This window comes from Aotus nancymaae, unplaced genomic scaffold (genome assembly GCF_030222135.1).
Source record: "Aotus nancymaae isolate 86718 unplaced genomic scaffold, 86718_ANA_hifiasm-v0.15.2.pri h1tg000059l, whole genome shotgun sequence".
NCBI classification, from domain to species: domain Eukaryota; kingdom Metazoa; phylum Chordata; class Mammalia; order Primates; family Aotidae; genus Aotus; species Aotus nancymaae.
Window position 1 is genome coordinate 3658573 of NW_026988473.1, and position 16099 is coordinate 3674671.

Sequence of the window (16099 nt, forward strand, 5' to 3'; positions counted from 1 at the left end):
AACCCGGGAGGCAGAGGTTGCAGTGAGCCGAGATGGTGCCCCTGCAGGCCAGCATGGGTGACAGAACAAGTCTCTCTCTCAAACAAAAAAACCAAAAAAACCAAAAAGAAAAAAATATTTTTAAAAAAGGAGATGAAAAGATGGAGAATTTAACCAAAGAATTAGAGTCCTATAAATTGCATATTTCCTGTGAGCACCAGTCATGCATATTCAGCTGCTTACCTGGCAGTTCTATTTTGATGTATAAATGGCATTTCAAATTTAACATGTCTACAGCCAAACTTAATATTGCTCCTCAGTAAACTTATTATTTTCCACTGTTCACAGTCTATTCTATTACGCAAACAAGTAACTAATAAGTAACCCATAACAGTTCTCTCTCCCTTACCTTCCATATCGAAATATTATCAAGTGTTGCCAATTTTTCTCCCTAAAGAGCTCTCAAATTTATTTTTATTATCACCAACACCAACCTAGTCCAAGTCACCACAGTCTACTGCCTGGACTTCTGCAACAGCCTTTTAACCATTCTACATATACTCTTGCTTCCCTCTGATTTGTTCTCTATGTTGCAGCTACAGTGGTCTTTTTGAAGCAGCTGTCTGATCATCGTTAGTGTCCCTCGGCCTCCATTAGTGTCTGTCTCCCAACTAGACTCAGTGAAGACAGAGACAATGTTTGTTTTGCTCACCATAGAAACCTGAGCCCCTAAAAGAGTGTCTAGTACAAGGAAGCACTCAATGAATATACTGTTGAACAAATGGATGATCATACTTTCTAGTTTTACCCTTGAAAGCCTGAGTAGAGTCGGAATTTCTATATAGATACCTGATCAATTATGGAACCATTTCACCAAGCAGTGTCAATTCCAGGAAAACAAGAAAAGAGAATAAGTCAAGTCCTTTCACAGCTTTAGATTAAGGGTGCCACAATCAGAGATAAGTATTAGGTTCTTCAATTCTATTAGAACTTACACCAGTGAGAAAAGGGCTAGAAACATTCTTCAGAAAAATTGTACAGTGGATATACCACTTTCAATTTAGGGAGAGGAGGCTGCTGTTTAGTAATATGCTCTCAAAAATTAATACAAATTTCTCTTCTCAGAAAATTTCCAAAAGTATTTTTAAACCTGGAGATCCTTTCCCCTTTCTAAGAAATCTTCCTTTTCCTTTTTGCTATCCTTGTACTGGTCAAAACAGACTCAAAGAAGAAATACCAGTAGCCCTGGGATAGAAAGCCACTGTTGAAAAAGACCAATGAGGGAACAGGGATGGAGCTAAATAAATCAAGACTGATGCCTGACCTCACAGCACCCTCAGTCTAGTGAGAAGGGCATACAAACAACAGTGTAACTTGTAAGTGCTGTACTTGAGACATATGCAAGTTACTATGGAATGCAGAAAGAGTGTCTCATGTCCTCGTGGGGAGTAAGAGGAGGCTTCACAGAAACTAAGGATAAGTCAGCGCTCACCTCGCAGGGAGGGGGAAGACCACTCCAATCAGAGAGAACAACATGTTCAAAGCCACAGAACTGGTTCTTTTTTAAAAATTAATTAATTAATGTATTTTTTGAGACGGAGTCTCGCTCTGTTGCCCAGGCTGGAGTGCAGTGGTGCGATCTCAACTCACTGCAACCTCCACCTCCCAGGTTCAAGCAATTCTCTGCCTCAGCCTCCGGAGTAGCTGGGATTACAGGTACCTGCCATCATGTCCAGCTAATAATTTTTGTATTTTTAGTAGAGACAGGGTTTCACCATGTTGGTCAGGCTGGTCTCAAACTCCGGACCTCATGATCCGCCTGCCTTGGACTCCCAAAGTGTTAGGATTACAGGCATGAGCCACCACGCCAGGCCAGAACTGGTTCTTTAAGAAAGCAGGTGAGTAGGTTGGAAATTAAGAGTGTATATGGGCCGGGCACAGTGGCTCACACCTGTAATCCCAGCATTTTGGGAGGCCAAGGCAGGCAGTTCACTTGAGATCAGGAGTTTGAGACCAGCCTGGCCAACGTGGTGAAATCCTGTCTCTATGAAAAATACAAAAATTAGCCAGACGTGTAGAGCATGCCTACCCAGCAACTCAGGAGGTTGAGGCAGGAGAATCATTTGAACCCGGGAAGTGGAGGTTGCAGCGAGTCGAGATCACGCCACTACACTCCAGCCTAGGCAACAGGAGTGAAACTCCATCTCAAAAAAAAAAAAAGAGTGTATATGGATAAAGGAGCAGAAAAACATGTTAGACAACCAGGGCTCAGATCATAAAAGAACATGAATGTCATGCTAAAGAATCTGGATCTTACGCTGGAACGTAGAAATTAAAAGATTTTAGACGGGAGTAACATTAAAATGCAGATATACTCTTTAACTAAAATGTATATTCTCACATAAATGAGTGTTAAATACTGAGCACAAATGTACATAAATATGGGAACAACAGACATTGCAAACTACTAGAGGTGGAGCTAGGTGGGGTGGTTTGTTTTAAACATTATCTATTGGGTACTATGCTAACTACCTGAGTGACGGGTTTTGTACTACAAACCTCCGCATCATACAATATTCCCATGTAACAAATCAGCACATGTACTGTAAATGTCCAGGTGAGAAACGATGAATTCCTGAACCTGGAATGTGGTCACTGAGATCAAAAAGAAAAAAATTCAATTTGAGAAACATTTAGAAAGTAGAATCAACCCTGTGATATTTCAACCTACAGGATGCCAAGAGTAGAGAGAAAAAAATCAGAGACAACTCTCAGGTTTCCAGCTTGACTGATCAGGACACGTGATTGCCATTCACACCCCTCCCCAACAAGGTTTGTGGAAATCCACTTGGTCCTGGAGAAGGTGACACTAATGCTAGCTCTGGAGGAAAGCCCGTGACCTATGTATGGGAAGCCATAGGCATATTCCATGTCCCCCCTACTGGCCACTGGGAATGATAGAGAGTTTGTACAGTGGAAGACAGATCAGAACTAATACAAAATGTAGCAAAGTGACAATAAAAGTGTAAAAGAAAAGTCAGACCTAGAAAACAGAGAAGTTAGAGCTGAAATCTAATCTAGATGCAATGAATCTCCAAGAGAAAGAGACAGAATAGGTGAGGGGCGTTATTCAAAGGTCCAATGGCAAAAAATTTTCCAGAATTTACCAAAGCCACCCACTTTCAGATTTTAGAAAGCCCAACATATTCGAAGGGAGGGTAAAGAAAAATCAATCCACAACCAAACATTACTGTCAATCTGTAGAATACCAAAGACAAAGGAGACTTAAAAGCTGCCCGAGAAAAAGAGAAGCACTCAGACTGACGACTTTAAAAAAAACTGTATTGGTTTAATTTATATATTATAATATTCACCTGTTTTCTTTCTTTCTTTCTTTTTTTTTTTTTTTTTGAGGCAAAGTTTTGCTCTGTTGCCCAGGCTGGAGTCCAATGATGCAATCTTGGCTCACTACAACCTCAGCCTCCCGGGTTCAAGAGATTCTCCTGCCTCAGCCTCCTGAGTAGCTGGGATTACAGGTGTCTGCCACCACGCCCAGCTCATTTTTGTATTTTTAGTAGAGATGGGGTTTCACCATATTGGTCACGCTGGTCTTGAACTCCTGACCTCAGGTGATCCACCTGCCTTGGCCTCCCAGTGATGGGATTACAGGTGTGAGCCATTGCGCCTGCCAAAATTCACCTATTTTAAATATACAATTCAATGATCTTCAATAAATTTGTTAGATGGTACAGCCATCACCCCAATACAGTACTAGAATATTTTTATCATCAAAATACAATCCTTTGTGCCCATTTACAGTTAATCCCTATTTCCATTCCCTCCCAGGAAGCCTATCAAGTCTCCATCTCTATGGGTCTGTCTTTTCTGGATATTTCATACAAAAGGGACCATACAATACGTCTGGCTTCTTTCCCTTAGTGTGTTTTGAGACTGACCCATTTGTAGCATGAATCAGTATTTTATTCATTTTATTGGTGAATAATATTTATCCATTTACTAGTTGGTGGGCACTTGAGTAGTTTCCACTTTTTAGTTTTAATGACTAATGATGTTACGAACATTCAAGTCTTTGAATGCTTTGGACCCAGCTTTCATTTCTCTTGGGTGTATATTTACCAGTGGAATTTCGGGGTCATATAGTAAATTTATGTTTAACTTCCTGTGAAACTGTCAAAGTATTTTCCAAAGCGGCTATACCATTTTACATTCCTACCAGCAATGTATGTGGTGGGTTCCTGTTTCTCTACATCCTGGCCACCGTTTATTATTGTCTGCCTTTCTGATTAAGGCCATTTTAATAAGTGTTAAATGGTATCTTCTTATGGTTTTTTGGGATTTTTTTGTTATTTTGTTTAATATGGTTTTAATTTGCATTTCCCTCATGAGTAATTTGCCTTTCCTAAGTGACTAATGATTTTGAGCATCCTTTCAAGTGTTTATTTGGCGTAACTTCTTTGGTAAAATCTCTATTCAAATCTTTTGCCTGTTTTTTTTTTTAATTTTTTTATTTTTTGAGACTGAGTCTTGCTCTGTTGCTCAGGCTGAAGTGCAATGGCACGATCTCGGCTCACTGCAACCTCTGCCTCCCGAGTTGAAGTGATTCTCCTGTCTCAGCCTCCGGAGTAGCTGGGATTACAGGCATAAACCACCACACCTGGCTAATTTTTGTATTTTTAGTAGAGACAGGGTTTCACTGTGTTGGCTAGGCTAGTCCTGAACTCCTGACCTCAGGTGATCTGCCCACCTCAGCCTCCCAAAGTGCTGGGATTACAGGTGTGAACCACTGCATCTGCCCCAAATCTTTTGCTCATTTTTAAACTTAGCTGTTTGTTGAGTGTTAGGTTTCTCACATAGTCTAGATACATCTCTTTTATTTGACAATGGACTTTTAACAGCAATAATGGAATTCAGAAGGGAATTGAAAAATGTCTTCAATGTGCTGAGAGAAAATAATTGTCAATACAGAATTGTACACATAGATAAAATATATTTTAGGAATGAGCATTAATTAAAGACATTTTCAGATGGCTGGATGTGTGGCTTATGCCTGTAATGCAAGCACCTTAGGAGGCTAAGTGGGAGGACTGCTTGAGCCCAGGAGTTTAAGACCAGACTGAGCAATATAGCAGGCAGGACCCTGTCTCTACCAAAAAACAAAAAACAAAAAACAAAAACAAAAACAAAAAAAGTTTTCAGATAAAAACAGTTTACTACCAGAAGACTCTCACTAGTGTGTATTGATCACTGCTGTGTAACAATACTAATAAATTAAAACTTTTTTTTTTTTGAGACAAAGTCTCACTCTGTCGCCAGGCTGGAGTGCAGTGGTGTGATCTCGGCTCACTGTAATCTCTGCCTGCCAGGTTCAAGTGATTCTCTTGCCTCAGCTTCCCAAGTAGCTGGGATTATAGGTGTCTGCCATGACACCCAAGCTAATTTTTGTATTTTTGTAGAGATGGAGTTTCAACATGTTGGCCAGGATGGACTCAAACTCCTGACCTCAAGTAATCCACTTGCCTCAGCCTCCCAGAGTGCTGGGATTACAGGCATGAGCCACCATGCCTGGCCACTAAACACATTTATTATCTCACAGTTTCTGTGTGTCAGAGACTCAGGAACAGCTAGGGTAGGTGGTCCTAGCTCTGGGTCTCTTGTGAGAATGCCATCTGGATGGTGGCCGGGGCTATAATCACCATGATGGGCCTGCAGGATCCGCTTCCCGTGTGGCTGCCTTGCAAGGTTGGGAAGTTTGTACTGGCAGATGACAGGGAGCCTCTTCACATGGAATCCTCCCAGAACTGCCTGATAACCTCATGACATGGCAGCCGGCATCCCAGAGTGAGTGGCCCAAGAAAGAGCAAGGCAAAAAGGTGCAATGTATTTTATGACCCAGCCTCAGAAATCATGCTCCATCACTGCTTCAATGTTCCAATAGTTACAAAGGTCAGCCCTCTTCAGTGTGGTGTGCTAACCTACCCTGTGTTAGCCTGACAGACTCCATCTTGCTGACAGCCAGACAGACTCCATCTTAATCTCTGCCTCGCCCCTCCTGCCATTTCTCCCTTGAGAGCATACCTGGGTCATGCTACTGTGCTGGGTCATGCTGTGTTTAGAACTATAGAGGCATATAACTATTGTAACCATATCCTGCTTGGCAAGACCACTTGCTATTGTGAATATCCCCTTGATTGACTGTATGGCAAGTACCGAATACCCGCCTTGGTAACCAGCAATCATGGGAACCGCTTGTGTATACTCTCCTTAGTAATCAACAATCATGGGAACCTCCTGCCTCCTAGTTATCAGCCTCCTTATCTAACTTGCTTGTTCTGCTTCTGCAAATTCTGCTTCAGCTAGGCTCCCACTCCCCTCTCTCAAGCAAGATATAAAAAGGAATCAAACCCCTTCTTTGGGCCGAGAGATTTTGAGCACGAGCTGACTCTTGGTCGCCGGCAATAAAGGACTCTCAATTGGTACTCAGAGTGTGGTGCTTTCCTTCTAACTCACTCAGGTATAACAGTGGGAGTGTGAATCATCGAGAGCCATAGCCATCAGGGAGACCCTGGAGGCTGGCTCACTCATTTCATGTAATGTCATAAGGATATACTGTAAAAATAAGAAAAGGTCCCAGAAAGAAGATCAAGGATAGAAAAAGAAATGATGAACAAAGAAAACTGTAAAAGTATAGGGAAATTTAAACAAGCATTGCTTTTATAAAACAAGAATGGCAATGTCTGATTTACATACAGTAAATGGTACAGCAAGCATGGTGGGAGGAACTGATTGGATTAAAACATTTTTTAGGACCTTTAACTGATTCAGGGGAGAATGGAAATTGACTAACTTTATACTCTTAAGTATTCACATTCAAAGTTTGAGAGTAACCACTAAGAAAATAAAAATTGAATGCCTATCTTTAAAACACATAGTTTAGAAAAATGGAATGAGAGAAACACTGTCAACCAATTCAAAATCACACAAAGAAAGAGGTTTAAAGAGTCATCCAGAAACAGAGAGACCCACTCCAAAAATAAGAACAAATGAAAAGCATAAATTAAGATGGCAGAAAAAACACCTATGTGATTTTTCTGCCATCTTAATATAGCCACAATATGTAGAAATACATTAAACTCCTAAGGTAAAAGATATAGATTAGATTTACAAAACAAAACCCACTTACATGTTCTTCACAAGAATTCACCTAAAAGGCCAGGCGCGGTGGCTCAAGCCTGTAATCCCAGCACTTTGGGAGGCCGAGGTGGGTGGATCACAAGGTCAAGAGATCGAGACCATCCTGGTCAACATGGTGAAACCCCGTCTCTACTAAAAATACAAAAAATTAGCTGGGCATGGTGGTGCGTGCCTGTAATCCCAGCTACTCAGGAGGCTGAGGCAGGAGAATTGCCTGAACCCAGGAGGCGGAGGTTGCAGTGAGCCGAGATCGTGCCATTGCACTCCAGCCTGGGTAACAAGAGTGAAACTCCGTCTCAAAAAAAAAAAAAAAAAGAAAAAAGAAAAAAAAATGATTAGTGCAAGATCACCCTGCTGCTAGGTGAATAATGGACAAAAAAAGGGGAGAGTGGAAACAGGAAAACCAGTTAGGAGGCTTGATGTGGCCCAGGAAAGACAGGAAGAAATTTGTTCTGAAGTAGTGAAGCTGGATACAAGTGTAGAACTCAAGAACACTGACACAGCTCACAGGTCTTGCTGATGATGAAGTGAATGTGGGGCATGGGGCAAATAGAAAAACTCAAAGACGTTTCTGGGCTTTTGGCTTGAGCAACAGGGTGGAGGGTGGATGGGTGGTGGTGCTGTTTAATGACTCAAAGGAGACTGGGAGAAGTTTTGGGGTGAATAGGGCAGAAAAGTCAGGACATGTAAGTTTGAGACATTTTAAATATCCAAGTAGAAAACTGAAATACTATTAGGCCAGCTGCCTATATGAGTTTTGAGCTCAAGGGAAAGATCAGCCTAGAGAGACAGATTTAGGAGTCAAGGCATAGAGATGGTATTTAAGGCAATGGGACTGGCTGAGATCTTCCAGAGGAGAGTTCAGATAGAAAAGAGAATAGGGCAAGAATGGAACCCTGGCTATTCCAAGGTTGGAAGTCTGGCAGAGGAGAAAGGTTCAGCCTTTGACTGAGGAGCTGCTGGTGAGGGAGGAAAACTGGAAGGATGTGCCTTCACAACTTAAGAGAAGAAAGTGGTTGAGAAGATGTGTCAGATGCTGCCGAGGAGTGGAATAAGTTGAGGACAGAAAACTCATCACTGCATCTGGCAGAATGAAGGATATTGGTGACTACAATACTAGACATTTCAATGGAGTGGGAAAAGCATTTGACTATAGAATCTTTCCATCTTAGCAAGACAATCATCTGCAGATGAAAGTGAGGACAGAGGACAAGATTTCAAGCTAGAACAGAAGACACGCTGCACAGCAGAAGGAACCTGAGTCTGCAGCTTGGTCTCCAGACTGACCAGCAGTGAGGCTACCAACTCAATTTCTAGCATAGTTTGTTAAGATGTTGGGACCACATGGTCTCCTCTAATATCTCTTGTGGTTCTGAGGATTCCCTATTAAGAGAGAAGTGAAGTTTCACCTGAGAATACAGAGAAGAGAGGTGAAGGGGGACCTGAATGTAATGTCAACGAACTATAAACAATGTTTTAAAACTGTTATTTAATAAAATTTTGGCCAGGCACAGTGGCTCACACCTATAATCCCGGCACTTTGGGAGGCCGAGGTGGGTGGATCACCTGAGGTCAGGAGTTTGAGACCAGTCTGGCCAACAAGATGAAACCCCATCTCTACTAAAAAATACAAAAAATTAGCTGGGCATGGTGGCATATGCCTATAATCCCAGCTACTTAGAAGGCTGAGGCAAAAGAATTGCTTGAACCTGGCAGGCGGAGGTTGCAGTGAGCTGAGATTGCGCCACTGCACTCCAACCTAGGTGACAATCGCAAGTCGCCTTCTAAAAAAAAAAATTTTTTTTTTTTTTTAGTAGGTCAGGTGCAGTGGCTCACGCCTGTAATTCCTGCACTTTGTGAGGCCAGGATAGAAGGATCACTTGAGCTCAGGAGTCCAAGACCAGCCTTGGTAACATAGTGAGATCTTGTCTCTACCAAAAAAAAAAAGTTTAAGAGACAGTAGTCTCACTATGTTGCCCAGGATGGATTTAAACTCCTGGGCTCAAAGGATCCTCCTTCCTCAGCCTCCCTGGTAGCTGGGACTATACTCACAAATGAAAACACTTTTTTAAAAATAGATCTGGTGTCACTCTAGAACTACATACAAGAAAAATGACATAGCACACAACTGCACAGGTGCCCAGAAAGGTTCAATTATGTCCTACCATATCATCACCCCAGGGTCACCATACTATTTTTGAAATCATATAGATTAGGAGTTAATCCGTATCTCCTCTGTAATAAGACTTGAGTGATGAACTGAAAACGCACATGGAAGAAATCTTTAACGCTGTAGAGTTTGAAAGCTGCACAGTAATACCAAGAGGCTAAATATGAAGAGTTTTGCTCTTTTTTCCAATTATGGAGGCATTGCTGCACCCAGATTCTGCCACTCTTTGTGAACAGAAGAGCCAGGACAGGAAACACCAAATTGTTATTTCACTCTCTTTTCTTTCTCACCGGCATTCTCTCCTCCCTTTATTCCCCTCCTGCGAAGTTCAACTTCTCACAGTCTTACAATGCTTAAACAGAACAAGAAAACTGCAATTTGGATTCAAGATGTCTTTATCTACAAAGACAATTAACATTTTTAAAAATAGGTCACAGGGGCTGAAACAACTTGCCATTTTACCTTTAAATGGCATATTTAAAAGTATTGTATAACCAGCTGGGGTTTATTTGACCAGAGATAATTCCATCTTCCTCTGATTGCCCTATCTATCTCACCTCAAGGCAAGACCTATATTTTGCTTCAGAAACAAACAGCTCCACTCAGATACAGAAACCAAAAATAATCCTTAGACATTCCTGATAAAGGACTTCACAGACAGAAAATACCAGTATCTTGCTGTTTGAAACCAGAAGACTTCGATTCAAATAATATATATCACATCATAGCTACCTATTTGAAGATCTTCCACCTTGAAAAGAAGAATTCTGGGATACGAATGAGCATCTATAAGTCTACTGTTGGGATCCCAATACAGAAGGTATATATTTTAGACCTAAGATCCGAATAATCATCTAGCTTTATATCAGAAATGTTAGCAGCAATATGAAAACAGCCTGTCCATCCAGGCTGGAGTGCAGTGGAGCAATCTCAGCTCATTGCAACCTCTGTCCCCTGGTTCAAGCAGTTCTCTTACCTTAGCCTCCCTGAGTAGCGGAGACTACAGGCACACACCACCATACTTAGCTAATTTTTGTATTGTTTGGTAGAGATGGTGTTTCACCATGTTGGCCAGGCTGGTATCAAATTCCTGACCTCAAGTGATCCACCTACCTCAGCCTCCCAAAGTTCTGAAATTACAAGCATGAGCCACCACACCTGGCCACCAATAACTACTTTTAAGGAGAAACTGCAATACACTTTTTTGTATTATTAGGAAATAAGACTTACTTGTATCACTTTTAGATTTCTGGTTATTCTACAATGGCAAATTTAATGAATACTGTAAATTGGCTTGATACACATTCAGAGTCTTCAAATTTTCCAAATAAAAAGGGTCATTTTATTACACCCATCAGGTGATATCTAAAATGGTGTCTTTGACTTCTCCCACCCTACATTTATTGCCTATAAAATTTTAACATTGCTTACTTGGTTTCACATAATAGATGCACTAGTCTTACAAAATATATTTTTGTATATGTACATAAAATAATTTTCCCACTGACAACTTAAATTTGTGCCATATTTTCATCTCCTAAAGCTGCCACAACAAATTACCACAAACTTGGTGGTTTAAAACAGTAATTTATTCTCTCGTAGCTCTGGAGGCCAGAAGAGCAAAACTAAGGTATAGGCAGGGCTATGCGGCCTGTAAGGCTCTAAGAGAGCATCCACCCTGGCCCCTTCCAGCCTCCAGTGGTTCCTGGGAATCCCGGGCATTCTTGGCTCTGTCACTCCAACCTTGGCCTCTGTCTTCACATAGCCTTTCTTCTCTGTGTTTCCCCTCTGTTTCTATGTCTTAAAACTCCCTCTCCTTCCTCTTACAAGAACATCAGGCTAGGCATGGTGCCTCATGCCTATAATCCCAGCACTTTGGGAGGCCAAGGCGGGTGGATCACCCAAGGTCAGGAGTTTGAGACCAGCTTGACCAACATGGAGAAACCCCGTCTCTACTAAAAATACAAAAATTAGACAGGTGTGGTAGCAGGTGCCTGTAATCCCAGCTACTGGGGAGGCTGAGGTAGGAGAATCACTTGAACCTAGGAGGCAGAGGTTGCAGTGAGCTGAGACTGCACCATTGCCCTCCAGCCTGGGCGATAGAGAGACTGTCTCAAAACAACAACAACAACAAAAAAAAAAAAAAAAAAAAAGAGAAAGAAGAAAGAACATCAGTCATTGGATTTTGGGTCTATCCACAATCTAAGATTATCTCATCTGCAAAGACTTTCAATCCAAATAAGGTCACATTCCTAAGTACCAGGGGTACTTTTTGAGGATCAATATTCAACCCACTACACCAATTAATATCCATCAGGCTGGGCTCCTAAAATAATATGTGTTTGCCTCTCATGGCAATCATCACATTCCTCCTGGAATCCAACTTGACTGTGGAAAAGTTATTATTTACAGGAAGTCAATAGTGAATCTCTCGAGGCTATGAATGCTCACTCTCTAATTTATCTGTTTTGCAAATCAGAGTAAGTGTTTTTCCAAAGGAAAAAAAAATGTGGCCAATTCAATTTCTACTTACTTTTCTGGCTGAGATTTCAAGTGGGAATTTATTCATTGTCCCAATGAAATTAGAGTAATAGTATCATTTTTTTATTACCCACAATATAGACATTCTTATTTTTTACTTGAGTTTTAAACCATGGATTTATTCACTTTTTTTCCCCAATTGCCTAGGAAGAAATTATTTTCCAGTTAGCTAGGGAGAACTAAGATTCTATCTACTCAAGTTATAATCTCCTATGGGGAAGTTATAACTAGCTCTACTTCAGTTTCCTTTCTCCACTCTAGTGCCTTCTTTATTTTTATTTATTTGGTGGTGGTGTTTTTGTTTTAGAGACAGATTCTCACTCTGTCCCTCAGGCTGGAGTACAGTAGTGTGATCTCAGCATACTGCAGCTTTGAACTCCTGAGTTCTGGCAATCCTAACCCCTTCAGCCTCCTGAGTAGCTGAAAGGACAAGTGCATGCCACCATGCCCGGTTAATGTTTTCCTAATGCCGCCAGTTCATGCAAGTTACCTAACTGTGTATGTCTGTTTATCCCTTGTAGCACTTCTTGCCTGCCTGTACCACTCATTAGTGCTACATATATATATATATATATATATTTTCTCTATTTCAGAGGCTGATGAAATTTCTTTAAACCTCAGCCATACACACACAGAGAAGAATAACAGCAACAACACACAGATGCTTACCTCTGCCTTGCCTATTCTAAATGCTCTACATATATTAGCCTCCTTTATCCTCACTTAGCCACATCTTACAGATGAGCAAACTGAGAGAGATGAACACAGATTAAATAGTGGGACCCAAATATGAACCTAGGTAGGTGGCTTCAGAGTCCATGTTCTTAACCACAATGCAAGCAAGACTGCCTCTGACGGATGTGCCCAGATGCTAACACTGTTCTATTAGTGGTGATGTGACAGGCGAGTTTTTAAAAAATGCTTTTTGGTCAGGTGCAGTGGCTCACACCTGTAATCCTAGCACTTTGGGAGGTGGAGGCAGGAGGATCGCTTGAGCCTAGGAGTTGGAGACCAGCCTGGGCAACATAGTGAGATGTCATCCCCACCCTCATTCCCCCTGCCAAAAAAAAAATTAGCCAGGCATGGTGCCTGTAGTCCTAGCTACTTTGGAGGCTGAGGTGGGAGCATCACTTGAGCCCAGGAGATTGAGGATGCAGTGAGCTGTGTTAGAGCTACCATACTCCAGCCTGGCCAAGGGACCTCATCTCAAAAATAAAATAAAATAAAATAAAGTTTTTCTATATATTCCATATTTTCTATAAAGGTCATGCATGAATTTTTTAATCAGGAAAATACATATTTTTTAACTTCCAAGTTGGCCACTCCTGGAAAATCAGGAAAATATTTTTTAAACAAAAATTTCACAATCTGTGTGGGTATATCATAATGGCAAGCATACAACACTATGAGCCAGATCCTGCTGTGTGTAATGTATATAATTTAATCCTCAAATCAATTATAATCTTTATTTTATAGATGAGAAAACTGAGGTGCAGAAAAGCACAATAGCTTACCTGAGGTCATGCAGCCAGTGGGTGTCAGCCAGGATCTAGCACCAATCTGTGTTAACTAGGTTAGGCTGTCTAAATTAGATAAAAAAAACTTCAGTACCAAACTCCAGTCTGAATTACAGTCACCCTGCACTAATGTGTTGAAGGACAAACATCATGTCCAACTCTTATTTGAATCCAACTCCTAGCACAGTGGTTTAAAAGAAAACAGGAAATGTGTGGCTTATTTAACTAAACTATAACCTTTACCATTCAATGTTAAGTATACTAAGGGAAGAAAATAAATCTGCTTTACCACACTAAGTATTAAAAAATCCAAGTGTTTTCATTCTACAGACTTAATTGGACAATACTAGCCCAGATTAAAGGGCATTTAAATTACCCCTTTCTAAACAGTGTCACAAATGCAGAATATTTCTCCCTTTGCCACTGGATGAGCTGGGCATGTTGCCAGATCTTTTTCTAATTAGGTCCTGTGGCTAATTTCTTAATCTGCTGATGTTTCCTTACAGTTTGTTAAATGTAAAGATAGCTGGACTTTTTCCACTGTTTCTGTGAAAGTGGAGTAATCATCCATGCCAGTCTCATAAGGGTGGACTGATCAACATTCAACAGCTGCCATCCTTCACTTATCAGATCAGCAAATACCACCTGCTCCCCGACCCCCAAAACTGAAAAACCTATGACAATCTTTCGGCCAGGCTGTGGGGAAACAGGCACTCGTACACAGCATGTGGGAACATAACTGCCACACCCCACAGAGGGCAGTTTGGTAATGTCTCCTCACCTTGCATATGCACATATTCTTTGACTCAGTATTTCTATTCTAATTATTTTACAGACATAGGTTGTCTGTAATAGTGGTAGAATGGGAAACCTAAAATCTGTCAACAATGACAACTATGCAGCTGTAAAAATGGGGAGATGGTATGGTGGGGTGCACCTGTGGTCCCAGCTATTCAAGAGGCTGAGGTGGGAGGATCCCTTGAGCCCAGGAGATTGAGGCTGTAGTGGATGAATGAGGACACTCTCTCTGTACTGATGTGAAAAGATCTCTAAGATAAAATGTTAACTGGAAAAGCATACAGAACAGTGTATAGCATGTTGGCATTTATGTAAAAGCAGGAGGGAAATGAGACCAAATAGCTATATTTGCTGGTATATGCATACAGTAACTGGAAGGATTAACATAACAGTGGTCACCAGAATGAGGTAGAGGTGAGAGTATGGAAACAGGACATTCTAGAAAACCCATTAATGACAGCTGCATAGTAGGCTTACAAACAGTCCAGATTAGGAGAAAGGAGGACTCTAAGTAATTTCTGGAAGGGGAATTCCATATAATAAGTAGAAAAAATAAGTTTAAGAAAACCTGGGGCTATCATAAAGCATATTTATGCCAACAGGAAAGAAAAAAAGCAAGTAGCAATTAGAAATCATAGAGGATGTGAGGTTTGGGTTTTAAAAGGAAAAAAAAAAAAGTAAGAAATCCTGGGGCAAAAAACCTAAAAATTCATGAAAGAATTAAAATGTGCGTCAAAGTAAAATATGACATAAGTAACTAGTGAAATTCATGAAAAAAATCCATTTTATCTTTATCTTAGGAACATTCTCATTTCAAGGAAGAAAATGTTAACTTCTGAGCCTGTTTCATAAAAAAAATAAGAAAATATTGTATAAATATTAGAAATACAGTCAGCCCTCTATACCCACAAGCTCCACATCCGTATATTCAATTAGCTGTGGATTGAAAATATTCACAAATAAATAAATAACAGTATAATACAATACAATAAAAAAACAAAGCCAGGTATGGTGGCTCATACCTATAATCCCAACTACTCAGGAGGCTGAGGCTGGAGGATTGCTTGAGCTCATGAATTGGAGGCTGCAGTAAACTATGATCACACCACCACACTCCAGCCTGGGTAAAAGCCAGAGACCCTGCCTCTTAAAAAAATAAAAATTAAAAAATAAGCTGGGTGCAGTGGCTCACACTTGTAATCCCAGCACTTTGGGAGGCCAAGGTGGGAGGACTGCTTGAGCCCAGGAGTTGGAGACTGCGGTAAGCTATGACCATGCCACCACACTCCAACCTGGGTGACAGAGCAAGACCCGTCTCTTAAGAAATAAACTATACACAAGGGCAGGCATGGTGGCTCACACCTGTAATCCCAGCACTTTGGGAGGCAGAGGCAGGCGGATCACGAGGTCAGGGGTACGAGACCAGCCTGACCAACATGGTGAAACTCTGTCTCTACAAAAATACAAAAATTAGCCAGGCGTGGTGGTGCGCGCCTGTAGTCCCAGCTACTCGGGAGGCTGAGGCAGGAGAATAGCTTAAACCCAGGAAGCAGAAGTTGCAGTGAGCCAAGATCGTGCCACTCACTCTAACCTGGGTGACAGAGCAAGATTCCATCTTGAGGGAAAAAAAAACCCAACACACACACACACACACAAATTTAAAAGTAAAGTGTAATAACTATTTACACAGCACTTACTATTAGGTATTACACGTAATTTAGAGATGATTTAAAGTATACAGGAGAATGTGCATAGGTTATATGCAAATATTATGCCATTTTATATATAGGGCTTGAGCATCTGAGATTTTCGTATCCCTGGGGTTCCTGGATCCAATCTCCAGTTGGCACCGAGGAACAACTGTACTTAGATTTGTAGGGTT

At 41.1% G+C, this 16099-nt stretch overlaps 1 protein-coding gene across 1 annotated transcript in view; it reads right to left on the reverse strand.

Moving 5' to 3' along the window:
- The window catches only part of PACS1 (phosphofurin acidic cluster sorting protein 1), a 173828-nt gene that overhangs the window by 75037 nt on the left and 82692 nt on the right, over positions 1-16099 (reverse strand). The window lies entirely within an intron of this gene.